Source organism: Alligator sinensis, unplaced genomic scaffold, assembly GCF_000455745.1.
Source record: "Alligator sinensis unplaced genomic scaffold, ASM45574v1 scaffold941_1, whole genome shotgun sequence".
NCBI lineage: Eukaryota > Metazoa > Chordata > Crocodylia > Alligatoridae > Alligator > Alligator sinensis.
In genome coordinates, this window is record NW_005842163.1 from 1,712,474 (window position 1) to 1,739,710 (window position 27,237).

A 27,237-nucleotide genomic window follows, 5' to 3' on the forward strand; every position below is an offset into this window, starting at 1 on the left:
AAAACCCCACTGCTGGCACAACAAGAATCTTAATTGTAGAGATGAATGAGAGCAGAATTCTCATTTCATAGCAATAAACCTTTTATGAAATTGAAATTACCCTGTACAAATAAAAGGAATAGTTAGACTTGGATTTACATATATACATACATGCATACATATATTTACATAAAATGGTGCATTGTTATGCTGTCCTGATTACATTAGCTCTGTTTTCAGACAAATAGGAAGCTTATGCAGAGTAGCATGCAATTCTGTCCTAGTTTTCAGCCAGGTAAAATTGGAAAAGGCTTGCTTTGCCAACAAAAGGTCTCCTGTGTTAAAGCAAAGAGCAGGCAACCTAAAATGAAGAACAAATGGTGATATCAAACACAGGTAAAATACTAGGAATAAACCAACAATTAGTTTTGCAGGATTTATGAGCATTAACTAGTCAGTGCTCACAGGGACTAACAATGGCTAGCAGGAGGGATTAAGGAAAGTATATACAGCCATTAAAAACACACCAGGCAACTGCTGCGTGCCAGTCAGCACCCTAGTCAGCAGTGGCCAGATTCTATTCCACGTACAGTATAGCCTTATAAATTCGGTTTTCAAAACTCCAGAATTCTCAAAAATCTGGCACTTTTTAAAAATACACTACCTTAGGGGCTTTCAACCTTTTTTGACCAGTGTACCCGGTGGCTGGTCGCGGAGTGGGGAGGGGTGGAGGGGAGTAGCGGCGGCCACATACAAAGCACCAACGCAGGGTGGTGGACGAGCGGCCGGGCAGCGCCAGGCTATGCACTTTCCTCATGTTTCAAAAATCCAGAATTTTCAAGTTGCCGGCAGGTGTTAGGTCCCAAGGATGCTGGATTTATGAGGTTATATTGTATTAGACATCTAAATGGACTCAAAGTACCAAAGGATAATGCTATTCCCCCCTCTTCATATCCTGAAAATCCATCAATGCATCTATTTTTTTGTAATACACCATCACCATACCCTTCAGGTTGAGTCACAAAAAACACAGCAAAGAAGAGGAGTACCCCCCGCCTCAACACATGCACACAGACACACGCGCACACACTTTTTGAACTAATTGTTTTTCAGGGACTCAAGCGCGGTGGAACTGAATCACTTAGGTACCTAAATCCACTTATGCCTGTAGAAAGTAGAATAAAATCAGGCCCTAGGACCAGATAAAAAAAATTCAGATTTCAATGGGAATTAGATGCCTTACTATCTTATGGATCTAGTTCTGGGATGATAATGGTAACCTGAGCCAAATAGCCATTGAGATCCATTGCCTGCATGTTATACTGCTTCCCCTTCCATCCCTCCCTATGTATTTTCTGTAAATGCCATGATCTTTCCCTCAGGTGCCTATATCTGTGCAGAAAATCTTCAATTCATGTAAATGTTGAAAGGAAGAATGCCTCAGACTGGAAGGTCTTCAAGGAAAGGGATGGGTTTCTTCCTATATGTATGTACAGAAAAATATAAACTGGAATGATATGTAGTCACAGGAATCACACTCAAGTTAAAGACTAAGGGGGGAAGTATAGGCCCAAATAAATTAGACAGACTAACTAAGCAGGAAGCATATTTCAGAATAAATAAATGTAGGCTTAAGTGCCTTCAAAGTTAGTTAGTCAGTGCGGGTTTCCTGTCTCCACTTAAAATAAGAGAGGATATATTTTGACAGTCTCCAATTACTGAGCTGTTTTAGGAGATGTTCTTGTTTTCTATCTACTAATGGTTGAATAAGGAATTAATTCATGTTGATACCTTGCCTATTAACAATACCATGTCTATAAACCATTACGATAGGTTTCTGTTCTGCTGAGTATGATTCAGGGTTCATCTCTAGAGCTCCTCTAGTAATTAAAATAAGAAAGCATGACCCTGACAACTTGACCAATGGAAAAAAAAAATCCTTACCAAAAAAAAAATCCCTACCTCTTCTGAGATTGTTCTCTTTGAAGGTAAGGACTAACCACAGTGTTCAGCAATTTCCTAATAGTATTACATACAGTTTCCAATAGCAAGAGAAAAGTCTGACCTCCAGATTCTACTCCTGGCACTCCTGAGAATTTGTGGTGTAATGTAGAGCAAACCACTTGACTATCTGCATCTCAGATGATCTAAAATGGACATAACAGAGGTGTGCAGAACGCTTGCTAGGTGCTTCGAAATTTCAGCTGTAAGTCATTATTCATCCTTGGATCAGAATTTGTCTTTTCTTTTGCAAAATTTTTCCCCACTACATCCAACTTTTTAAAATATATAATAGACTAGACAAACACTACATACCAAGTTAATTAGAACTTTAAAACTAGCCTTAGACCATACTATTAATTAGTTTTGTTTGAATTTTGAATCTTCTGCAATATGTTGGGTTAAACGCAGAGCAATCAGTGTTGAGCCAATTCAGCTACTATTATCATTCCCTTATTGCTGAGTGAAGAAATGGGGAGCCATATTCTGTACTGCATGCCATACATTTTGACTTGCACCAGACAAATGAGATACAAGATATTAACAAGCAATGTGAATTCTGCAAAGAGAGGAGGAGGATTTCTTTAAATGGGACAAAGGTGCAACATGGTGAATTATTTTCATGGATGTTTGATGACCCATAACAGTCATATTGTCATATTGACTCCCACAGAAAATCTTGGCCTCAGCTCAATTCTGGCTTTTAATTTGCACCCTCCACCATGACATCATAAAGTGTTTGTTATCAAAATGCTGATATACGAGTGGAAAACATTCTGTCTAATGAGTATGTGTATATTTGCTAGAATCCCCAGGAGGTTCGCGTAAATGAGGTGCTCACTTCAATGAACCTATCATGGTAATTAATAAACTCACTAAATAGGCTTTGCTACTAGAGGAAAGATAAACAGAACTCGAGAAGGCTCAGCCATGATGGCAGAAAAGATTTTCATAAATATTAGAAAAAGTCTGCCAAAGGAGAGAGATTTAAAAAAGAAAGGAGATGGTAAAAGAAAGGCTCAAGAAACAGACAACTAAATAGAGCTACCATATATTAGCAAAGGGATTACCATCTATATCTGAGCCAGGGCAGCAGAGCCTTATGCACAAAATAACCCTCCACTTTCTGCATGAGCTATTTTTTTTTCTTTTTTGTGCTTAATCCTCATTCTTAAAGACTACCTTCATGCTTATTATATTTTACCTGCTGTGAAATGAGGACTCCTTCTGAGGAATTGTATTAACCACTGTTGATTTCTTAAATGGTAGTTTATTTCCAGTTTTGTCAATAATTGGATTCCCAAATTATATGCAGCATTATTGAAGCCTACTTGGCAATGGCATTATTAAAAAATATATCAGTGATGAGTATTGAAAATGTATTCAGTGTTAAGAAGATATTACCACATTAACTCTGGATGAGCAATTTTTTTTATTCTAGAGGGGTAGCATGTACTTGGTGTTTTTCCATTATGCTGTACGGGCCAAAATACCATTCACAGTATGACTTATGATGAGAAAAATAATGTTGTATAATTATTGCAGAGCTCTGCACTCTGTGGGTTTTGATTGTACCCATTAATCTGCACAAAGTGGGAATCTGTTGATTTGATGAATGTTCATCTTTACATTGGCTTTCATTTACTACTTAAAAAAAATAGCTGCATGTCTAGAATTTCTGGGCGCCTTTCAGCCTTGTCTCCCTCTGCTTCCCCAGCTTCCTTAATAATTACTTTGCGTTGGTCTTCCACCAGCTTAAGGGAATCACCCTGCCAAACAAGATGCAGAATTGCCAGGATATGGGCGAACACATGCCCAGCGCTGGTGAAGATCTCGTGAGGGAACACCTTGAGAGGCTGGACCCCCATAAATCAGCTGACCTGGATGGAAGGCATCCAAGAGTGCTGAAGGAACTGGCTGACATCATAGCACGGCCAATGGCGAGGATATTTGAGAGGTTCCTGAAGTTTGGAAGAGGGCCAATGTGGTGCCTATCTTCAAGAAAGGGAGGAGGGAAGATCCAGGGAACTACAGGCCAATCAGTCTGACCTCAATCCCTGGTAAGTTATTAGGAAAAAATCATCAAAGAAACCACTAACAAAAGGCTAACAGAATGCCACATTCTGAAAGATAGTCAACATGGATTCACTGACCCACCTGCCTGACCCACCTCATGTCCTTCTATGACCAAGTGATGCATTACCTGGACAAAGGAGAAGAGGTTGATATCATTTATTTGGACTTCAAAAAAGCCTTTGACTTGGTCTCTCATGAAGTCCTCATGGTTAAACTGGGGAACTGCAACCTCAGCATCTTTACAGTCTTGAGGGCTGGGGAACTGGCTCTATGGTTGGACCCAGAGAGTGATAGTTGATGGAACCATGTCAACATGGTGCATGGTGACCAGCAGTGCCCCCTAGGGCTCTGTATTTGGACCAGTACAAATTAATATATTTATAAACTATCTGTAGTCAGGTATCAGAAGTAGACTGGCTAAATTCCCTGATGGCACCAAATTATGGAGAAGCGTGGTCACACTAGAGGATAGGCTGGTGATTCAGGCTGACCTAGATGGCTCACAAGATGGGCAGATCGCAACCTGATGGCATTCAATATGGAGAATTGCAAAGTGCTCCACCTCGGGGCAAAAAAATCCACGTCATACGTATAGGCTCTGTGGTGCTACAGTCACTAGCACCATGACCGAAAGAGGCTCGGGGGTCATGATTGACCACAAGATGAACATGAGCCACCAGTGCAATGCTGCAGCTGGCAAAGCAAACAAAACCCTGGCTTGCATCTACCAATGCAGCTCAAGCAAGACCCAGGAAGTCATCCTCTCACTTTACTTGGCCTTGGTGAGGTCACAGCTGGAATACTGCATCCAGTTCTGGGCTCTGTACTTTGGAAGAGATGTGGAGAAGCTTTAGAGAGTCCAGAGGACAGCCATGTGGGAAAAGGCCTGGCATCCCAGGTGCTTGGTTGCTGTTGTGGGAACAAGCCAACCTGCAGCGCTTCCTCCTGCAGTGCTACTGGGGCTCCAGTGCTGATGCTTTTCCCCAGGTGCTTGGCAGTCAATCCAGCAAAAGCAGCAGTGCTGGAGCCCCAGAAGCATTGAAGCTTCTTCCCACAGCAGCAGCCACGTGCCCAGACCAGAGCTGCAGCACTGGACCCCAACAGCACCACAGGAAGAAGCCTGGCATCATGGGTACTTGTCTACCTCTGCAGGAAGCTGCAGGGCCAGGCTTGTTCCCACAGTGCTTCTGGGGCTTCAGCACAGAGCCTGGGTGCTTGACAGCCACTGGAGGAATAAGCTATGGTATTGCTTGGGCTCCAATGCCATGGATCTTGCCCAGGCTCTTGGTTGCCACCATAGGAAGGTCTCCCATTGCAGCCAGAGTTGGGACAAAAGTCTGTGGGCCAAATGATAAAAAACTGTATAATAAAGCAAGTCCTGCAACCCTTATTGCAAGCAATATTTTTCAAGTTATATACTTCTGCCCAAGAAAGAATACAATCAAGCCCCATGTGTCCAAGTTACAGAGACATCTGCTTAACTTACTGACACAAGTAATTTTTTCCTACCGTCAGCATCACCGAGTCAATGTACCTGCAGCCAGAGCAAGATGTATTCTATCCTGTCTTGTGTGTCTTCAGCCTAATTGCCAGTTAAGTTCCCATTCTGAATCTTTCCTGTTGGTGATGGCTGGCAATGATAGATGGAGCAGAAAGCACACAGCTTGATTTCTTGGATACCAGGTTGCAGTTGCAAAGCTGGCAGTAAGGGAAATCTTGTTCTGACTCATAAAACAGATTCCATTTGATGTGGAAGTTATTGATGGAGAGAGCATAAATATGAGACACTAAGATGTAATATTTAGAGTCACTTTTCTTAGCATAACCACACTCTAAACTACCCTGCTAAAATCTCTACTTAGGCATATTCTCAAAGTAATTGTACAGTTCTGCAGGGATTTCAAAGTGATGCAATTGTCTCCCTTCATGTCAGTGCATCCATGAAGCTTAATCATTCCACAACCAGAAAAATAAACAAGGGAACTCTCAATCCATATCTCCCTGCATATGTAATGGCTCTTAAAGACATCCCTGCATTTTCTTCCGCAACAGAAGTTCCAGCCTTAGCCTCCCTTTATAACTCTCATTCTCAGCAAACAACTGGGCTGATTCCCTTCTGCCTAGATCAGTCCAGAAGAGGCCAAGCTACCAAAGAGGACAAGGCTAAAGCTACCAAAACATTTTGCACTATGTAACACTCAGGAAGTATCACTTGAGTTGCTGGAAGGAGTCATAGATTTGGCTATGAGAAGCTGCTAGAGAGGCTGCTTTGCCAAAAGAATAGTTTTAACTCCATGTGACTCTTCACTGTGCTTCTACCTCACTGCCCCTTTAGTGCTGGGTGTACAACAGACATACTGAATAAGGTTTACATGTGGCAAGCTAACGATTCGCACTTTGTGATTGTCCTCAGCTGCTACCCTGGCACCTTTCACATGGACTGGTGCTAAGTATAGGCAGTCAAAAACCAAAGGCTGAATTAATTCCGTCTTTGCAGGTTAGCCTAAACTGCAAAGATTAAATTGAAACAGAAATGAACAGATGTTTGCTTGTGATTCAGGAAATGCAGCCACATGCCTGCAGTGGCTCAAGCCAGAAGCCGGGGGAGTGGGGGGGAGCACCAGAGCATGGCTCTTCAGCACAAAGCCATAATGGGCTGTGTGTCTCTGGCTCTCTTCCTGCTGCCCCCAAGGTCTCTGGGATTTGCAGTCCAGACTCACAGCAGCAGAACTCTGCAGGGTTGCTCATCACTTCCTCTTCCTGCTTCCACGTGCCTCTGGGATTAGTAGTCCACAGGTGCAGCCAGCACTAAGTTTGAGTGGAGGAGGGGGTGTTTAACCCCACTCCCCAGCCCCAGACCCCAGTCAAGGTTTGCTTGCTGGGGGCAATCTCCCACTCACATATTGGGCCGTACCCCCAGCCGGGCTTGTCCCCCTGCTGCCCACCCTTTGTCAGCCAGCCCTCACTGCTCCAGCTAGGGACAAGGGGTGGGGCCTGCCCTGATCTCTAGAGGAGACAACACAGACCAGGCCAGGGCTGCAAAGCATGCTGGGATGCTGGGGGACTGTGATCTAATTTGAACCAGGAAGGGGTCTGGGACAGAACATTCATAAACAGATTTAATCCAAATCAGTTAAAGTCTGCTACTACATTCAGCCAGGTTTATCTAAAACCAGTTTCAGCCATTTTGAAACTGAGCTTCTGCTCTGTTACAGGTTTAAATCAGTTTCTGATTGCTTAAACTGGTTTAGGTGTAACTTCTGTCCCTAGCCACAGAAGATGCACCATCAATTTGATGGTGCAACTAGTGTAGCTAGGCCTCTCTAAGCTAGCTCTAATCTAACTAGCATAGATAACATGAGCAGTGATGATGAAGCAGCACAGCAGCCAGGCAGCATGGTAGTGATGTGCAGTAAACATCCCCCTGTTTGTAAAACCAGAAAGAAAAGAGCATGTCTTGACCCTGTAGCAAAGGATGAACTGCTCGTCTGTCCCACCTCCAGCCTGTATGAATTTTCCACTCTGTTGAAATGCACTTTTTGCCAAGGCAAACACTGACCTTTATTTTAGCAAGTGCCCCACCAAAAACAAAACAACCAAAACAAACTTCAGCCCTTTTTACTGCCAAAAATCAGCCACCAGGCTCAAACATGCAACTTAATTTATTCTTTTTATATTCAGTTTGGAGACAGTGCCTGGAAATTCAAACAACCCTGTAACATTGTACTGTTTGTGCCGAGACTGCCCCGGAAGTGAAGACAACTATGGAACATAACCCTTCAGCTTTAGCACGGTGAACACAGCATTAGCCAAGGTAGCATTCACCGAAGGAAACAGAGCTCTGTGCTCTTATCAAAAGCCAGGGTTTGGTCTTAAGTATGCCTGAGCTACTTGCTGCTGAGATGCCGAATGGAGATTTATGAGTTGAATGGAGTTCTAGGAGATGCCCACAGTGCCCACAGACCAGCTTTTCCCCAAGGCTGTCTGGCTCACAGGAAATTTAAATGCAAATATTGTAAATAATTAACAAATATTTTTTCTCAATAGTTCTAGTTAAATTATTCATCCCCCATGTATCAGGACCAAGCAGGGGGAACCATGCGTCCAACCTGGGAAGACAGCACATCCGTTATTCATGCAAGCCCCAAAGACTGGAAGAAGGAGCAGCTCTCAGGGACAAAGCAGCACTCCTTTACATTTGGCAGAAGACAGGGGAGCTGATCCAAGGTCAAATGCTGTGAAATAAGGTGTCATCCAACTCTGCTGCACTTCTGTTTATTGGTGCCCTCAAGCTCCATTCCCCTACCCCTCTCCATGGCTCATTTCTCTTACCTTCTTGCCTTCTCAGTGTCCCTCTTCCCTGTCTTATTCTTCAGCTCCCATAAACTCTTCTCTTCTGCTACACTCCACCCTCATCCTGTCTACCCCATCATACATACAATAAACAACAAAACCCAACACAAATCAAAGAAACACAACCACAATATCAAGTATGATGGCATTTGCCAACCATTACACTACATACCAAGATACCCATCACTCTGCCTGCTTTTGCACACCCTTTGTCCTTCTCCTCTATTTAATTTGGAAGTTTTTGAGGACCGAGCAGTGAGGGGGCTGTTGCTTACTCTATATACAGCACATTGCACAGTGGGCTCCTGAGCCTCATCGCAGGACTTTAGGCATGACTAACATGAATATTTAATAATAAACAAGCAGACACCACGTTTTGGCGAAAGCTAGTAAAAGTGAAAGCAGACAAACTTTCAGCAATAATCCCTCGCTTGATCTGACCTTAAAAGTTGCACAACCACTCTGAATGGCATTCAATTTAGAAGTGAGATTTGATCAAAGAAGAGGGAAGGGTAGGAGGAAAATCGGAGACAGACTAAAAACAAGTCTGAGGGGCAGGCAGTGATCTTGGCCGGTGATTATAGCGTGGCGACAGATCAGCAAGCAGCAAGGCAGTCTTTTGTTTTAATCTCCAGACCTGCAATATTTGATGCTTGACTTGAAGCCCCAACTCTGAGAGTCATGTGACTACATGCAAATTTCAGCTTTCATTTCAAATAAAAGGTTCTACTTGATATGCTGGGAAGGAAGGCTTGAAACTACGAGCCCCTTAATGGGCTAAATAACTAAAGGCAAACAGGGAGCCGTAATTCATTTAACAACTCGTGATTTTTAAGCCCATCTTTTCAACAGTCAGGGTTGATACAAAGTGGAGAAAGAGCTGAAGACACAGGGGGTCCTCTCTCCTTGTGAAATGAGCAGGTCTAACCCCCGTCTATACTCCAGGAAGGCTTGCCTGAGAAAGAGCCATAGATAAATGTGAGCAGAATTATCTTTAAGCAAAACCTTTTTCCAAAGCTTTCCACGAAGCACCAAGGTGACTCTTTATTTAACTGTAACTGGATTTGCAAGAGACTCTGCCATTCAAAAAAGCAATAAAGGATGGCCATAGGACATAAGGCATGACGAGGAAGGTCCCGTGTCAATTGCTGTTTACCAGGCGGTAGGTTTCTGATGAGCAGGTCAGAGGATCTTTCTACTGAGACATTTCCTTCTGGAGCTGTCAAGCTGAATTATCCTAGAGATGACATCGTTCTTCTTTTTTTCCTCTTTTTTTGGGGAGGGCTTTAAAATTCCCTCTCAAAATTTTAACATATTAGAACAACACTGGAACATACCCCAAGATGTGTGTTGCCATGTCATTTCATAACAGAGTAGCTCACTAATTCAGTTTATCCTGGAATGTGCTGATGTCTAACTTCTCCTGGCCACATCCATCGTTAGGTGTCCATGCAAAATGCAGGTGAAGGAAAGTAAGATATTTATAACTTTTATTTTTGGGGTGGTTGTTGCAAGCTTTCTTTCCTGCTGCACAAAGCCAGTGAAAGACTTCTTTTCACTATTGTGCTACAACCTAGCTCGCTCTTCACATGCCCAGAGAAAAATTAAGGATATCATTGGTTTTGATGTGACTGACATTTTTCTGCACTGCATTACTGTTAGTACTGAGTCCCTTATTGCTAGTTATAAATGGTGATTGTTTTCTTCTTCTTTTTTATAAGATAGGATTTATCGATGCAAATCTAATGGGAAAAAAGTAACCAGATAGATATTATCCACTCATTGCAAGTTTTCTGTTTTCCCTTTCAGGCATAAATAAATCCCTAAATCCCTTTAGGGATCTGTAAGAGAGATTCAGAAGCGCTTTTTTGTGATGTATAACCCCAACTGTCAACAAAAAACAAGAGTTTTACAAGACTGGCTGCCTGACACTGTAGCAACTGCATAATGAAATTCCACAAGTGAAAGACTCGGCTGTCCTCAGATAGATATCTTGAGTGTCCTATCTGACAGAGCCATGATTGAAATACACTTTAACAATATAATCGCGACAAGGATAGGCTCTAGTTAGCTGTATACCAAAATATATTCTAATCTCCATAAATTAAAATGTTATCAGTGAAAGGAAAGCTAGCATATACAGCTACACCGATTCATTTCAACTGTGTCGTCTTAAGAGACAAAACAGAAAGAGGTGTGTATTTACTAGTAGCCAGAATCCTAGCATTTGAACAAGCACGCCCAAAAATGTGCCATGCCCTTTACACAATGCAAATACTGTGCGCGTTCATAGAGTCGTCCTGAGCTAAGGACGTTATCCTAGAAGAATAATAGATGGCTTAATATATCTGATCCTTTGTGCTGACTGCGTCATAGCTGCTACAGGTCATTTCAGATCCGACTAGGATTTTGAATATAAATTATATTATGTATGTATATAAGGAAACATATATCTGTGCTTCAAAAGTGATGCAAAATAAAATTGAGCTCAGTTTTTCATTAATATAGAATCATCGCTCAATGCAATGGGAAAAGTCTATGAGAAACTCAGTGCGTACTTTTTCTGAAGGGCTAATCTGTTACAGGGACTGACAACTTGACAAGTAATGTATATAAAAATGCCCTTAAAGAATGTAACAGAGCAGCATACCTACCAACTTGGCAAAGTTAAAAATCACAGGCATTTATATTTCCCTCTGATGTCAACTGATTTAGTGACATGCTTCTAGATTTCAGGCAAAATTCAGCACCGGTGTGATTTTAAACAGTTTTAAACTCCATTTCTATTTATATCATGCACTACCCACCAGCTACAATTTTTACGCTTTGTCCCAGTCTTCAATACTGCACAGCAAAGAGAAGGGGGGAAATTTCATGCAGGAGGGCAATTATCCAGACTACCTTGCTCATTCGATTTAATTCCTGAAAAAAATTCAGGACAGGCATGGTAACTGCATACAGTATTCAGATCTCCAAATATCTAAAGAACATGACTGCACAGCAGCATTTGGAGGGCTTAGCAGGCCACGCATTTGAAAGTAGTCTATGAGCAGCAATTATCTTAACACTGAGGGAACAACTATTCAGTAACAAAAGAAGCAGCTTTCATCAGCACACATGGGAACTGGTTGGTCTCTTATAGTAGGTGGGAAACTTTGCACTGAATATAGTCTGCTATTAATGTTCCCTCAGCTCCCTCTAATGAGGCCTGCAAAGCAACTGCCGTTCCACACTGATGTTGGGATCCTTAAAAACGACAATGAATTGGGAAAGAAATACATTGAGGACTAATTTTTCCTCCAGCTTGGTATCACTCTCAGGCACCAAGGAATGGAGCTCCTGGTCTATGTGGCTTCCTGTGCTCCCACAACCAATTTGCAACATGCTGAAGATGAAGATCGTGAAAGAAACTGCAGAAAGCATCTCCATAGCTGCTTCATTGTCACAGCTCAGGGTCTGGATTGTGTCAGCAGGAGCAGGGCACAGCGTCTCTCAGGGATTGTGGTGTATATATACCCATTGTCACTATTACATTAAAAAAGTGACGTAGCTAGCAGACAAGATGCTGCATTATAGTATGTTAGTGCCCCACGAAAGCATGAGATAGACCAGCGGTTCCCAATCTGTAGTACGCATACCACCAGTGGTACGCAGACAACCTGTCAGTGGTATGCATTAATAGATTAATTATAATTACTTTATATGACAAAAATTTGCTGGTGGTACTGAAGGTTGTATCGTTTCACAATGGTGGCGTGCAATCTGTCAGAGTTTGGGAACCACTGAGGTAGACATAAGGGAAACATCAAATGATCAAAAAAAGAGCAAAAGGATAGTATTTTTCCCTTGCTTTGGTATAGATGTCTGTTCAAATATAAATGTTGGAACAAGAACACACGTTTCACATTGCAAGAAAGTATGTTTGTGCCAGATCCTTTGGAGATGTGGTTCAAGAACAGTTCATCTTTATCTAAAGATTTCCTTGAAATGCTGCCAAAAATCAGTAGGACCTTAGCTTATCTGATATGTAAAATGTGCAAGAGAAAAAGGTACACCATGTAGCTTTAACTCTCACCATGCTGTTCCAAGTACTGTTTGCGAATTCACGCAGCTGTCCTATTTTAGGCCCAACCCTTCTTTATTTGTCTGTTCTGCACTACCCCTGGTCTTTCCCAAGCTGGAAAAGTACCACAACGCCCCACCAACAAGTTGGCTAGTGCCCTTCACACCGCACTTAACAAAGGTGGTAATGTTTTCTAAACTGTCTTTTCAATCTTGTATGTTTTAGGCATTTCTGACATGCCTTTCTGCACTCTATCCAAGTGCCATCAAAACCAAATTTGTACCAAATTCAGGGATTCTTATTTGATTTACAGTGTCTTTCTTTGTGTTGTTTTCTTCTTCATTATCATCTTTCTTCCACCACTTTCTCCCTACTCTCTTCTTTCTTCATCAGTTTTCCTTACACACTGACCCCGACAAATTCTCAGAAAAGAATCTAGAAAAAAGAGGTACTTAGGACTCAATCTATTATCCTTGCAAGGCAGGCTCCTTCACAAGAGCTCATGAGTCCAAGAGCTGGAAACACAAGTCTCTTAGGCAATATCTGATAGCCAGGTCCTAACTACTAGAGCCCTTTGCAAATTAAAACCTGGACTCTGTACTTGGTTGCAGAATGAATGGGGAATAGTGGGGGAGCACAGAGCGCCAGGACGACTAGCTCAAGAGCCTGGCTGCAGCACGTTACTTGAATTGTAACTTCTGAACGGTGTCATCCTTCATCCCAAGTCAGAGGGTTTTCAAGTCTAGCTCAGCGGAGAGATGAAAATGTGGATGTTAACAGGGCACTAACTGGAAAGAGAAGACACAATTCACTTGACCAGCTGGAAATAGTAAAAGGCACTCTCTCCTCCCTACTGCATTAGTGTGTGTTCATGAGTCAAGACTGTACGTTACTCTGACAAATAGCAGCTGTTTGACCTCAGTCATTGGCCATGTCTGTTCCTGGCAAGCTCTGCCAAGATCTTCCTTCTGCTCAAGGTAACAGCTTGTGCCTTTCCTAGATTTACACTGCCCAACCACTAGCATCCACTCCAAGTGTGCTCATGCCCCTTTTTGTGATCACTTTATACAACACTGCATAAACTTAAAGTTTGGGTATCAAACATTTGCCACAGCCTGCACAGGAGCAATCACAAGACCAAGAATTACTAGCCGTAACTTTTTAGCCAGCAATTCTGAATAAATAGATCTGATAAAACTGGACACTGCTTTTCAGCTATTCACAAGTTGTGCTATATTTACTATCCATTACCAATTCTCTATGCTCAGGGCATCCAAACAGTAAATCCACTGCACAAAGCTGAGGTCTGATATTTTCCCATAGAAATGTGATGCTTCGAGTCACCTTAGCCGTGTCTCATTACTGGAAGAGTGCCATAGGGAAATCCTTAGGGGATTCAGTAGACCCACCTGATATAATTTATCCTATGCATCAAAGCAACCATTTCCCTTTGTAAAAGAGACACTATGATCAGTTAAAAACTACAGAAGGGTACTGCAGGGACGAGCACAACATTTTACCGTTTCCCATTACACATGGGATTTCAGTGAAATTTTCTGGAGGCACAGATCAATTCTGGGAGCATTTTTCCACTGGAAAAAATCAAAATGCAACATAGCAACTAACACAAAACATTTTGTAGCCAGATAATTATTAACCTGGGTCTGTGAGAGCCACTGCAGTGCCTCGTGGGAGCAGCAGCTGTGGGTCCCTGATTTTCCAGTACTGCTCCCCATGAGTCCTTCGCTAGGATTAGAGTTTAGCGGCTATACTTCCCGTGAGACACCATGAAGAGACAAGCTGGATTCAGAGATCATGGTCAACCTAAAATATGAAATATTTTGAGGCTTCTGAATCAATGTTTCATTTCCATTTTATAGAAACTTTCAGTATTTCAACTCTTTTTCCCGATTCGGGGTAAAATGAACATTTGAACCATCAGAATTTCCCAGTGGATTAAAAAAAGGTTGTTTTTCAATCAGCCCTGAATGGGTGTTTAGGGGTCAGTATGCATTTATTTAGAATAAGAACACAAATTACCACATACCATATTCCCATCATTTTATATCCCAAAACAACATTATTTGCCAAAGCATTTAAAATTATTACAAATCAGCTACTCTCTCCCATGTTCTCTCTCACTCTCAATTTTCGTCTTAAAAGATTTTCCCCTTTTCTGTAACTATGTAAATTACATATTATTATAATTATAACATCCTGTTTGGGAAGGGAGCATTTATGGCAGAGTTTAGTTGAAAATGTCGTACTAAATTATCTTATTTTAATAAGTGGGAGAAAAAACCTGTTTGTGCTGCTATGGAAACAGCATGGGCTAACATCATTAAAGAACCACTAAATATTCACACAAGTCATTGGAATACACATGCTGTTTAAAATCATTTCTGCATCTAGTTCATACGTACCACCGCTTTCCCTCATTCCTTTACTGATAATAAAGAACGGCATAAAGCCGAATCTCCAGAAATGATTTTAAAGTTCAGTTTTCAACCCCAGAATAGGAACACGTTCCTTTGATTTTGGTTCTGGGCTAAATCCAAATGCAGACTGCGGGGCTACAGTTCAGTTTTGGTTCACATGCGGTGAAAAGCTTACCAAAAAAAAGGCTGCTTTCATGAGTTTTCAGGCAAGGATATCATTTTGGAACAGCTCTCCAAAAAAAAGTGCCAACTCCAATTTTGATCTGGCCTGAATTAATTCGTGCTGTCTTGTACAATATAATTGGCCAGATCATTGACTCTGCTTCACGGAAAGAGATCTTAGAGATATGCAGAAAGACTTCCCTGCTCATCCCCAGCACTAAACCGCCACCAAGAGACTCAGGTGTTGTAACCCTTGTCATTATGCCTCCAGGAGGGATCGGAGCATCATTAATGACCATGACCCTACTGCGGAGGGTCAGTAATGACCATGACCCTTCATTCTGTCTTTATATCCAGGCAGGATCTGCTTTAGGGGCCCACACAGGTGGCAAAGACAGAGGAGCTTGCAAGGGGACCATGAACACAAGGGGACCCATTACCTTTCTGAGGCATGGAGGTGTCCTAAACAATAAAGGTGTCGAGAAAAAGGAGCGGCAGCACTGTGAAGCATGATAGACTTAACTGTCTCTATACAATTAGGGGGTAATGGTAGGGAGGAGAAGAGCAGGTGACAGAGTTGAGGGGTGGGGAGTATCTAGGCAGTCATTTTTAGTTTTAAAAAATCCCATCACATTGACAACTCCCTCGAGATGCACTGAGGCTCCCCTTGGCAGGTAACCTCTCCCCTAAGTTCACGTGCTGACAGGGATTTGCTTGCTCCATGGACACCCCTGACCTAAAAGGGCAAGACCTTGGCACATCAGGCAAGCCCCCTCCCCCTGGCAATGACTCACATGATTCCCTTGGAAAGTAGATGGCAGGGTAGATTTGCACCTTATAGACTAACCAAAGCAGATGTACAGAGAGCACAAACTTTTGTGAGCTGAAGCTCACTTCATCAGATGCTGTAAAAGGACGTGAAGAAAGCAGGGTCTACGGAGGGCAGAGAAATTAAAAAGACCTTGGGAAGACCAGGATACTCAACATTTTGCTAATCGTACAGTAAGTTACTATTGTCTACCAACAGGTCTCACACCACACATGGTCTGCTTTTGGGGCGGCTCTGTGTATTTTGGAATTAATCTCTGTTTAATTCTTTGAGGACTGCAAAACAGCTTTTTAAAATCATGTCTTACCAGGGTGGAAAAAAAAACCTCTCAAAAGTGGGGCTGAATGGGTTCTCCCTCACTAGAGGTTTTAAATAGGGAGCAGAGCCTTTCTAAAAGATTTGCTCTGGTTCAATGAAAAGTTATGGGTTCAGTGAAGGAATTACCAGGAGAAATTCTCTAGGCTTCATTGTACAGGAGGTTCGCTTAGGTGATCATAATCATCCCTTCTGGCTTTAAAATCTGGGACCCCATGACTCTTGTTGTGTTTCAGCAGCACAAAGCAGCCATGAAACCAAAAAAAGACTGAAACCCCTCAGGATTTTTTTCTTTATAAAACAATTTCCCTCTCCTCTTGCTACCTCAACTTGGCTAGATGAGAAAATTCAGTCATGCTCTGTAGCCTGGTGATGGAAGCATTCACCTGGGGAGCTGAGCCACTCTCATCAAAGGTGAACACTCACTCTAAACCAGAAAGCTCAGTCAAACCCAAATATTCCAATAATTCCATATATACATATTTTTACAAAAAATGTTCAGTTTGGTTTTCATTTCAAAGCAGGGTGAAAAACAAATTTTAAATCTTTCAATGTTGTCATGAAATGGGACGTCATCTTCTGGCCCAGCATCACCCCAGAAGGAGTGGCTCGATGCAGGACCTTTCAGCTAATGGCAGGGAAACAAAGATCCAGCAGAGAAATTAAGATCCCTTTTATGCACAGGAGACACATTCCCATTTTAAAGTCAGCTGATTGTAAAAAAATAATGTGTTAAGTATAGGTCTATGACATACTGGAATTTAATATGTTAAACTTCTTTGCTAAGCATATCAAAACATTGGGATTCCATTTTTGGAGAATTTAACCAACCCTCCCTGGCAAGTATATCAGCTATATATCAAAATATGCTGTGAATTATGTTTCATAGCATCTTGAGACTTTTATTAGGCATTAAATCCTAATAAAACATAATGCTGGCTATGATATATAATGTCTGAAATACATAAGAAACCCTACCATGCTTTAATAACAGACAAGTCCCCTGTAGTCGGCTCACATGCTGATGCTAGAAGGAGGCTGATGCTCGGAGAAGTTGATGAAGTGAGTTGTTTGAATATTCCCAGTCCATTGGACAAGGAATCTCAGTCCTTTGAGATGCCCCTTCACTGGAAATGCTTCCCTTCCCCAGGCCCTTACTGCCTTTCACCTGATCCCTGCTATTTAACCCCATCTGAAAAGCTCTTCATTAGAACACAGAAGCAACACATTATTCTTGGTCTTAAAAAACTTGGCTTCTGCATTTATCTGACCAACTGCAAAAAATATTTTCTATCTAAGCAAAGGTCAGACAAAAGAAGAAGAAAAGCGGGCACTTCAAGTCAAGAAGTCATTCTGCCTAATTAATTATACCCTAATTCCAAAATGTTGGTTATCTTCCATGAAGAGCCAAGAACACAAGTGCTGTGACTCTTGAAAAGGCATATAATATGCAGAATAGACATCTAGAACAGCTTTTCTCATCCTGGGGGTCTTGACCCTAAAGTGGGTCTCAAGACTATATGAAAGGGTTACGCACAAACTTTAAAAATAGATTCTCTTTTAAAGGAGAAAAACACGGCTTTTCCCTTGCAGGCTGGCAGAGTGGCCCCTCCATGCCCCGCACACACCCATCCCCTGATCCACACAGTGGCGGTGGGGAGCTGCAGTTCAGGAGTGGGGGACACTGGGTCGGGACTAGCCATTGATGGGTCCTGGTACAAAAAAAGCTTGAGAACCGCTGGTCTAGAAGACGGATTATTTTCCTTCACAAACCTTTATTCTCATTTGTTGCTGGGAAGCAGAATAAACCAATGGGGACTCCTGGCTCTCCCTCCCTCCTCCTTGAGGAAGAAACTATACGAGATATTTGTTTTAAATAGGAAGCACAAGATGGGAATTACCCAGAGCTCTTCAGCTCTTGATGATGTCCTGTGTAATTAGGAGAGAGAAGGATCAAGCCGTGTTATCTTCTCCTGCTGTCTTGTTTCATTTCAGGGCATCAACAATGAGAACAAAAACAATCCTATTGGCAGTTTCAGATTCTGTAACATGCCTGGTGCTCACAATACAGGACAAGGACAGATCGTTGATGAGCGATTTATTGAAGCTCGGATGCTGGCAGAAGAGTACAAACAGGCCATTCTGTTCTATTGTGGGAACTCCTGCTGCCATAACTGCTTTCAAAGATGATTTGGGAAAGCAGCAGGCCTCCATTCCAAAACCATCAATAATTGTTTTATACTGGGGTATTAATATCATTTTTACCTCCAGGGCATTGCCTCTGATGTCAAGATCCCATTTTGTTAGGGTTTTGAAGCCATAGAAAGGATGGAGAAGAGCTGGGCAGAGTGCAGAGGGAATGGCTATTACAATTGTATCTGGTTTTTAAAGATATAACTCAACTCCTTGTCAATCACTCCCAGTTTTTGATAACTGAGAGCAAATTTTGGCAACTGACCATCTTCTCTGACATACATTTTGTCTATTCTTATTCCAGCTGTTCAAAAATTAATTTTAGGAGCCATTGGTCACCTTGCTTTTATCGTTATGGTTCTTCATTCCACATTGACTTAACTTTTTCGCCTGAAATGTGCAAAGCTCAAGTGATCAAGTGATTTGCTCCAGAAATTTACCTGGAATTTAATCTACCTCCAACCAAGAGACTGACAACAGGTAACACAATGCCTCTGTGCTCCAGTGCGGCAGTCTGACACAGCTGTAACTACTACAGTATCCCCCATCAATGTCTCCTTCACAGTAAGAAATACAGAGACCTCTAGGTTAGGGACAGAAGTTACACATAAACCAGTTTAAGTGATCAGAAACTGGGTTAAACCTGTAACAGAACAGAAGCTCAGTGCACATAAACCAGTTTCAAAATGGTTGAAACTAGTTGAAAATAAACCTGGTTGAATGCAGTATCAGACTGAACTGATTTGGGTTAAACCAGTTTATGAAACTTCTCATAGATTTCATAGACATTAGGGCTGCAAGGGACCTTGTAAGATCATCAGGTCCAGCCCCCTGCCCAAGGGGCAGGAAGTCAGCAGGGGTCAAATGATCCCAACAAGATAGGCATCCAAGTGTGTTTTGAAAGTATCCAGAGTACGTGCTTGTACCACCTCTGGGAGAAGTCTACTCCAGGCCTTGGGAGCTCAAACAGTAAAGAAGTTTTGCTTATGTCCAGCCTAAAACGGTCTTGGAGGAGTTTGTGACCATTGGACCTTGTCATCCCTTGGGGCACTCTGGTGAACAGGCATTCCCCCAGATCCTGATGCACACCGCTATGTACTTATAGGCTGCCACCAAGTCACCCCTGAGCCTGCGCTTCTCTAGGCTGAAGAGTCCCATAGCTCACAGCCTCTTTTCATAAGGCCTGCTCTCTTGCTCTCTGATCATGTGTGTGGCTCTCCTCTGGACACTTTCAAGCTTCTCCACGTCCTTCCTGAATTGTGGAGCCCAGAATAGGATGCAGCACTCCAGCTGTGGCCTCACCAAGGCCAAATACAGCAGGAGGATGACATCCTGAGTCTTGCTCAAAATGCATCGGTAGATGCAAGGCAGAGTTTTACTCACATTGACAGCTGCAGTGTTGTATTGGTGACCTACGTTCATCTTGTGCTCAGTCATGACCCCCAAGTCTCTTTCGGTCATGGTGTAAGTGAGCGTAGCATTGCTGAGCCTATAAGTGTGGTGCAGGTCATTCCCCGCCCCCCCGCCCCCCGAGGTGGAGCACCTTGCATTTCTCCATATTGAATTCCATCAGGTTTTCATCTGCCCACCTTGCAAGCCTATTGAGGTCAGCCTAGATCACCAACTTATCCTCAAGTGTGGATACTTTTCCCCAAAGTTTATTGTCATCAGCATTAGCCACTCCACTTTTGATACCAGTATCCAGCTTGTTTATGAAGACGTTAAAGAGTACAGGTCCAAGAATGGAGCCTTAGGGGATGTTGCTGGTCACCAAGTGCCATATTGATTTGGTTCCATCAAGTACCACTCCCTGGGTCCGAACTCGGAGCCAGTTCCCCAGCCATCAGATTGTAGAGTAGTCAAGCCCACAGTTGCCCAATTTCGCCATGAGAATATCATGGGACACCAGTTCAAAAGCTTTTTTTAAATCCAAATATATTACATCAACCTCTTCCCTTCTCTCTAGGTGATACATCACTTGGTCATAGAAGGAAATGAGATTGGTCAGGCAAGACCTACCCACAACAAACCCGTGCTGGCTAGCCCTCATGATATCGCCTTCTGTTAGCCTGTCAAGAATGATTTCTATGATAATTTTTTCCAAGATCTTCCCAGGGACTGAGGTCGAACTGATTGGCCTGTAGTTTCCCAGGTCTTCTTTCCTCCCTTTTTTGAAGATGGGTACCACCTTGGCCCTCTTCCAATCTTCAGATACTTTGCCAGGAGTTCTCGAATATCCTTGCCAGTGGCTGCGCTATGATGTTCCTTTCACACTCTTGGGTGCAATCTATCTGGACCGGCTGATTTGTGGGGATCCAGCCTCTCAAGATGTTCCCTCACAAGATCCATGCCAATGATGGGCATATATTCATCCTCACCCTGGTCATCCCATATCATGTTAGGCAGGGTGGTCCCTTTGGGCTAGTGAAAAACCAATGCAAAGTAATCATTAAGCAGATTGGCTTTTTCCTGGGTGTTAGTAGTCAGCTGCCCCAGCTGGTTTAGGAGGGGTCCAATGTTCCTCTTGTTTGTCTTTTGACTCCCCAGATATCTGAAGAAGGACTTTTTATTGTCCTTGATTCGTGTAGCCAGTTGGAGGTCAGTTGTAGCCTTGGCTTTTCTAGTTCACTCCCTGCAATTGCGGACCAGCGCAGAATCCTCCTCCTTAGAGGTGTTTCCTGTCTTCCATACTTTATAAGCCTCTCTTTTTAGATGTAGGAGGTCCATGCGTTCCCTGTTGAGCCAAGGGGGGTGTTGAGCTATTTTACCACCTTTCCTATGGGTTGGGATAGACTCCCCTTGTGCTTCTAGGATCACTTCCTTAAGGAGCAACCATTCATCATGAACTCCCCTCCCTGTGAAATCATTGCCTCTCAGGGCCTCAAGAACAAGCATCCTGAGCTTATGAAAGTGCCAGACCCCTTCCTGGCTCGAGTTAAATCACTGTCCCCCAGTATCCCAGCATGCCTTCCAGTCCTGGGCTGGGCTGTCTGCTCCAGAGAGCAGGGCTGACCCTGCCTCTCTGCTCTCTGGCTGGAGCAGGGAGGGCTGGCTGACAAGGGGGTGAGGGAGCAATCCTGCCTGGGAATGCAGCCCAGTCTGCCGGGGGTGAAGAGGGGGAGTGTCCTCCTCAGGCAAACCACAGATGGGGCCTGGGGCCAGGGATGGGGATTAAACACTCCTTCCCCTGCTCAAATTTACTGCAGGCTGCAACTGTGGTCTACAAATCCCAGAGGCATCTGGAAGCAGGAAGAGGAAGTGAGGGTCAAAGCAAGGGTATCAACTCAGTATGTTTGACCCCAAAATTAGAAGGCAGGATAGAAGAAAAAAAGTGTCACGGGATAAAAATCAAAGTGCATAGCATGTTGTTTCCATCTAATGGAAACTAATCTATTACCAAAAAGACAGTTTAGAATAGTTTCAGATAGTACACCAGCTGTCAAGAACCCATGATATTTTAATTTGTCTCATTTTACAATCATATTCACTTAATTTTAAAGCTGTTTTTCTATCTCCCGTTGATGTGTGAAATCACATAGACAACAGGAGACAATGATTGACTACCTTGAAAACTGTGAAAAAGTCTGTACCAAAACCGATGTCCAATGCACTTAACAAACTAAAAACACAGATTTTCCGCCCTGTAACTTTTTCAAATACAATAACTTTAACCTACTGCTGTCAGTTATGCCTAAGGAAAAAAACAGCTGAGAAGTGTGATTTTAAATTGATGGCATTCCTCAAAGGATAAAGGTCTAAAAGGTTGCATAAAGGCATGAAACGATAAAGCCCCAAAATAACATTAATGTTTTGATTAGAAGTGTAAAAGTATCAAGAACCTTATGAAAAGCTGCTTTCCTAGAAAAAAAAGGAAAACAAGAAAAGGAATAACTTCTACAGGGATTCACTAATTTAAGTTTTTTAAAAGCTGCCATCTTCCTTTACTCCCTCAACTTAATGCCCTATAGAGCATGAAACAAGCAGACTTCCAGCTGTGCTAAAGCACTTAATATTTGGTTTCTATCGAAGACATTAGTTTGATTTTGAAGCCCTAAAAATATTTTGAAGAATCAGAAAAGGATGCTACATCCGAACAAGGGGAGAGCTGGAGGAACTATCCAGAAAAAAAGCTGCTGCTGGGGTGAAACAAGACTTACCGTGGCCGGAAACAATATTTAATACGTGCTGAATTACAGACTGAAAGTGTCTGTACTGAGGCAGAACCAGCATAAAAGGGACTTTCAGTGCTAAGCAGTTTCCCTTCCCACATTTTTACTCAACACAGAGTTCAAAGACAAGAAACAAAACGTCTCCACCCCATTTAGGTTCGACTCAATTATAAAAGCAGCGGCTGCCCAGATGCTGGGCAGGTGGCGTTACTGAACCTCCTAGTACCAGCTGGTCTTATTAGCAAATTGAATCTGCACCTGAATCAATCATTTACCTACTGCTTTCCTGGTGCATTGGCCACCAGCATCATCAGAACAAGCTCAAGTCACAGGGCCTTTATACAATACTGCATATTTTTCAGAAGGTAAAAGATTTTATCATCCTCGACAGAAGGTTCCTAAAATGGATTTACCACATGGCACAAATTCAATTTCCGGTTGGTGGCATTTATTTGATTATAAATTTCAGGGCCTACTTTCTTTTCGCTTCTTAAACCATGGTTGTTTAAACGAACACCATTCCATAGTATGGAACAGACTGGAGTAGCTCAAAACTGCTGTAGGAAACAGCTTGGGTTAGTGAGCTTACAGAGATCAGGAGAGGCACGACATATTGAAAGGTGTCGATGCGAGCTGGTGGGGAATATAAATTGTCAGTCTAAATCTCTGTTTACCACAAAAAAAATCTACTCTTTTTTAGCAGGCTTTTACTGATATGTATCAGGTTAATCCTAAAACCGGAAGCTTCAATTATGGGATTAACGTCAACCAATATACAGCAATAATAGGAAGCAAAACGATTTTCCTTATGGAGGTGCTAAATCAGCCATCCGTTGTGGATTTTTCTGGCACCACAGGGACAGGCTAGCTACGCTAGAAGGAAAGGATCCTCATGCTGCGGGTGGAAAAGGGATTTTTGCAAGTGGCAAAACACAAGATTAATTTGCAGATTTATTTTCTTTAGCATGTTCCCCACGCTCTTTAGGATTGAGACGCACAGCAAATCCACACACATCCACTCTCCCTCTCCGAAAACCATAAGCAAGAAAAAGAGGCCAAAAATTAGCATTCCCCAAGTTGTAGCTGGGAATCTTCTTTTTTTTTCTTGCCACAAAATAATCTTTTTGTGATTCAATATTTCAAAGCTACAACTTGGGGATGGGTTACACCAGTGAAATTGGTAGAGAAAAAAAAGCAGCAACACCCCCACGGGATCTCTGTCCACTGGAACGATTCCTTCCCTTGAAGGCAAAGAATTCACCCTCTGGTAGAAAACTGAAGTGAACCAGAAAAATTGAAAAATCTAGTATCTAGGAAACTAATCAAGTCCTGTAGATTAACAGGAACTCGTTAAATGAGTAAGTGCTGCTCCATATATCAGCTGTTAATGCCTTGACTCTTAAAAATAATACTTGTTCACTTCCAAATACCCTGATAAAGGAGACTAGGTGGTGCTATGCAGCAAGAAAATCATTCTCTGGCAAATGAATAGCATCTAGTTTTTGGAAAGAAGTCTTAAGGTCAGCAAAGTTTCTTCTCCTTGACGCACTGAGTCCTATGACAAGGAACTTTTACCTCCCTGAAACCTGTCCCAGAACATTCCTCCAACTTTTATGTAACAGTTGGGGATATTTTAATTCCAAAAAATTTATAATATAACCAATTGTCGGCCTGTATTTATCCCTGTCGTTCCTCTCCCATCCATTCACCACTTCTTTCTGTCAATTGGATGTCCTGAAATGGTTTTTTTGCTAGTGCAGGGGTTGTCAACTGGGGGTATGCGTGCCTCTGGGGGTACTTTGAAAGGTCCCAGGGAGCACCAGGGAGCACGCAGGGGCAGGCAGGGATGGAGCACAGAGTAGGGCCAGGGCAGGGTGAGAGCAGAGGAACCACGTTGCCACCGCCACCCCACTCGCCATCCAGCCGCTCATTCCCCCCACCCCCATTTGCCACCCCCCATCTATGTCAGATGCCTTCCCAAGTGTCTTGTCTAGAAATAGAAGATCCATTACATAAATACAATACCACATTACTTCCACAGAAAAGACTCATAGCATCGCTTAAAATGCAACTCAATTGTAATAAATCACCACACAAACATGCTCCACAGGTGACAGCCTTTGCCCACACTGAGCTCAGAAAGGAGATTTGAGGATCAGGATTGTAGCCATCCTGTACAGAAAAATCTACTGCACTACATTTGGATAGGGGTGTGCAAAGTGGGTCCTATTCAATTCAGATTCAGCCTGAATCAGGGACAGTGATTCAATTCATTGATTCGGATCACTATCCCTGATTCGATTCAGCCGGATCCAAATCTGAAGATTTGATACTGATTTGGAGAATCAGCGATTTGGACACAGACACAGCTTTAAATGGTTTTTCTACACATCAAGGTACCTGCGCGACTCGTGGTCACTGCGATGCGGGGGCACATGGAGCATCCCACAGGAGTGCGGGGGGGCCTTCCACATGCTTGGTGGTGAACCTAGAAGTGGACCAGGCCCCCTCCCACGTCGCCTGGCTTAGCAATCAGCCACAGGGGGACCCCGGGTGCCTCCCCCAGACCCAGGAGACACCAGTCGCTGAGCCACAGGGGCGTGGGGGGGCCCCCATGCACTCCCCGATGGACCCAGAAGTGGACCAAAAGTGCTTCTGGTCCACTTCTGGGTCTGCTGCATTATGCATGGGAACCTTACACATGTGCACTGGGGAGCCCCCCATGCTCCTGTGGGATGCTCCACGCACCCCAGCACTGCAGCATTCATGAGCGGCCTGGTACCTAGAGGTACGTAGAAAAAAAAAATTAAAGCTGTGTCTAAGTCCGAATCGCCGAATCTTTCCAAATCTCTCTGAATCAATTCAGAGGATTCTGATTCAATTCAGAGAGATTAAAGGGTCCACTGATTCGATTCAGATTCAGCGATTTGGCCACCAAATCAGGCCAAATCAAATCAGGGACCAAAGCTTTGCGCAGCCCGACAGTTAGACTGTGGAGTCCTCAGTGGACCATGGAGTTTAGGCATTCAGTTCCCTTTAAGGCTACTGGTGAATATGAGACTCAATCTCATAGCCAGCTTTTGAAGTTGCAACCCACCTGTCCACAGCAGGCTCACTTCTGGCCCCTGTGATTCAGTTTTCCCCCTCAGAAGAGCAGCCAAATGCACCACCACAAATAAAACCATAAGCAAGAAACATCCTTCATAATGCCTCTCAGCATTTTACTGACACTTGGTTGACAGTACAAACATGTGTAAGGCTCCTCAAGAAAAGGCAGCTTTAGTGTGGGGTCCTAATTCTGTCTTCAGATCCATGCATAATGCCCTCCTGCTAAAGACAATGGGAGATGCATATGTATGCAAGGCAAGATCTTGACTTTTAATATACTGAATATGCAAATGTCTGTTAAGAGACATAAGGAACTTGTGCAATCTACATTGAATTCAAAAGCATCATGATTTCACCATGCTACAGATATTATATACATTTGTGCTATTTTTACAAAAAGTGTCAAGGATGGAGATGCCGCATGTTGAAGACAAGAGTTTTTCACAACTACTTATATTCTGCCAAACAGTTTTGATTCTCTCTCTCTTTCCCAATACATTTAAAATAACCTGCAAGAATAATGTGTGGGGCACATTTCATGAATAATAATGTGTCGTGTTACTATTTATAAGGAAAAACATGCAACAAATGTCCAATGTGACCCTGCAAAGGAATAAAAAAGGATATTATAGTTTCATAGTAGCTAGGGTCAGGAGAGACCTGAACAGATCATCTAGCTTGACCGATTGCAAACCCGGTTGCAAACCCAGTTTTAATTAGAGTATATGAAACAGTAGCTCTGCTGAAATCAATATTAATAATCCCACTGACATCACTGGGGTCAGGATTTCACCTGGTGTCCTGAAGTTTTTGAACAGTCTATGAATTGGAAAGGTGATGCACAACACCTAATGCTATCCTGTTTTTAAAGCATTTTATTAATGTATTTTACATTTTGGGAAGTGTGTAGATGTCAGAGAAACCTCCTGGGCTAGAAGCCTGGTATTCCCACGAGATCTTCAAAATAGGAAAATGTACAATCTGCCCTTGAATTCAGATTGGATCAGAGCTCAGAATCTGAACCCCCCAAATCCTAATTCTTCAAAAGAAGTTTGGGTCCAGTTTCTGAAAGACCCACATTTAGTGGCATGGGCACGTTACACACACACACACACACACACACACACGCACGCGCACACATGCATGCATGCATATATACACATATACATACATACATATATATGTATATACTGTAAAAGCTCTGTTATCCAGCATTCTCTGGGAATGGGGGATGCCAGATAACAAAATATGCCAGTTAATTGAGCATGCTGGCTTGCAAGATGCCGGTTAACAGAACTTTTACTGTATATACATATATATGTATGTATGTATGTGTATATATATGTGTGTATACATGTACATGTATGTATATATGTGTATTTATATTATATATAAATTATATTATTATATTTCTATATTATACATATAAAATATAAATTATTTTTATATATAATCTAAACAATATAAAAATTGTTTTTTATATCTATTTAAACAAAACTATTGAAAATATCTCCCAACTCTCTTCTTACCTTCTTTACAACAGACACAAAG

At 42.5% G+C, this 27,237-nt stretch overlaps 1 long non-coding RNA gene across 1 annotated transcript in view; it reads right to left on the reverse strand.

The window, feature by feature from the left end:
• Positions 1–311: 311 nt before the first annotated feature.
• The window catches only part of LOC112550612, a 157,556-nt gene continuing 130,630 nt past the window's right edge, over positions 312–27,237 (reverse strand). Inside the window, exon 4 of the long non-coding RNA XR_003094544.1 lies at positions 312–340. This is a non-coding gene — a long non-coding RNA (uncharacterized LOC112550612). The remainder of the gene's footprint in view (positions 341–27,237) is intronic.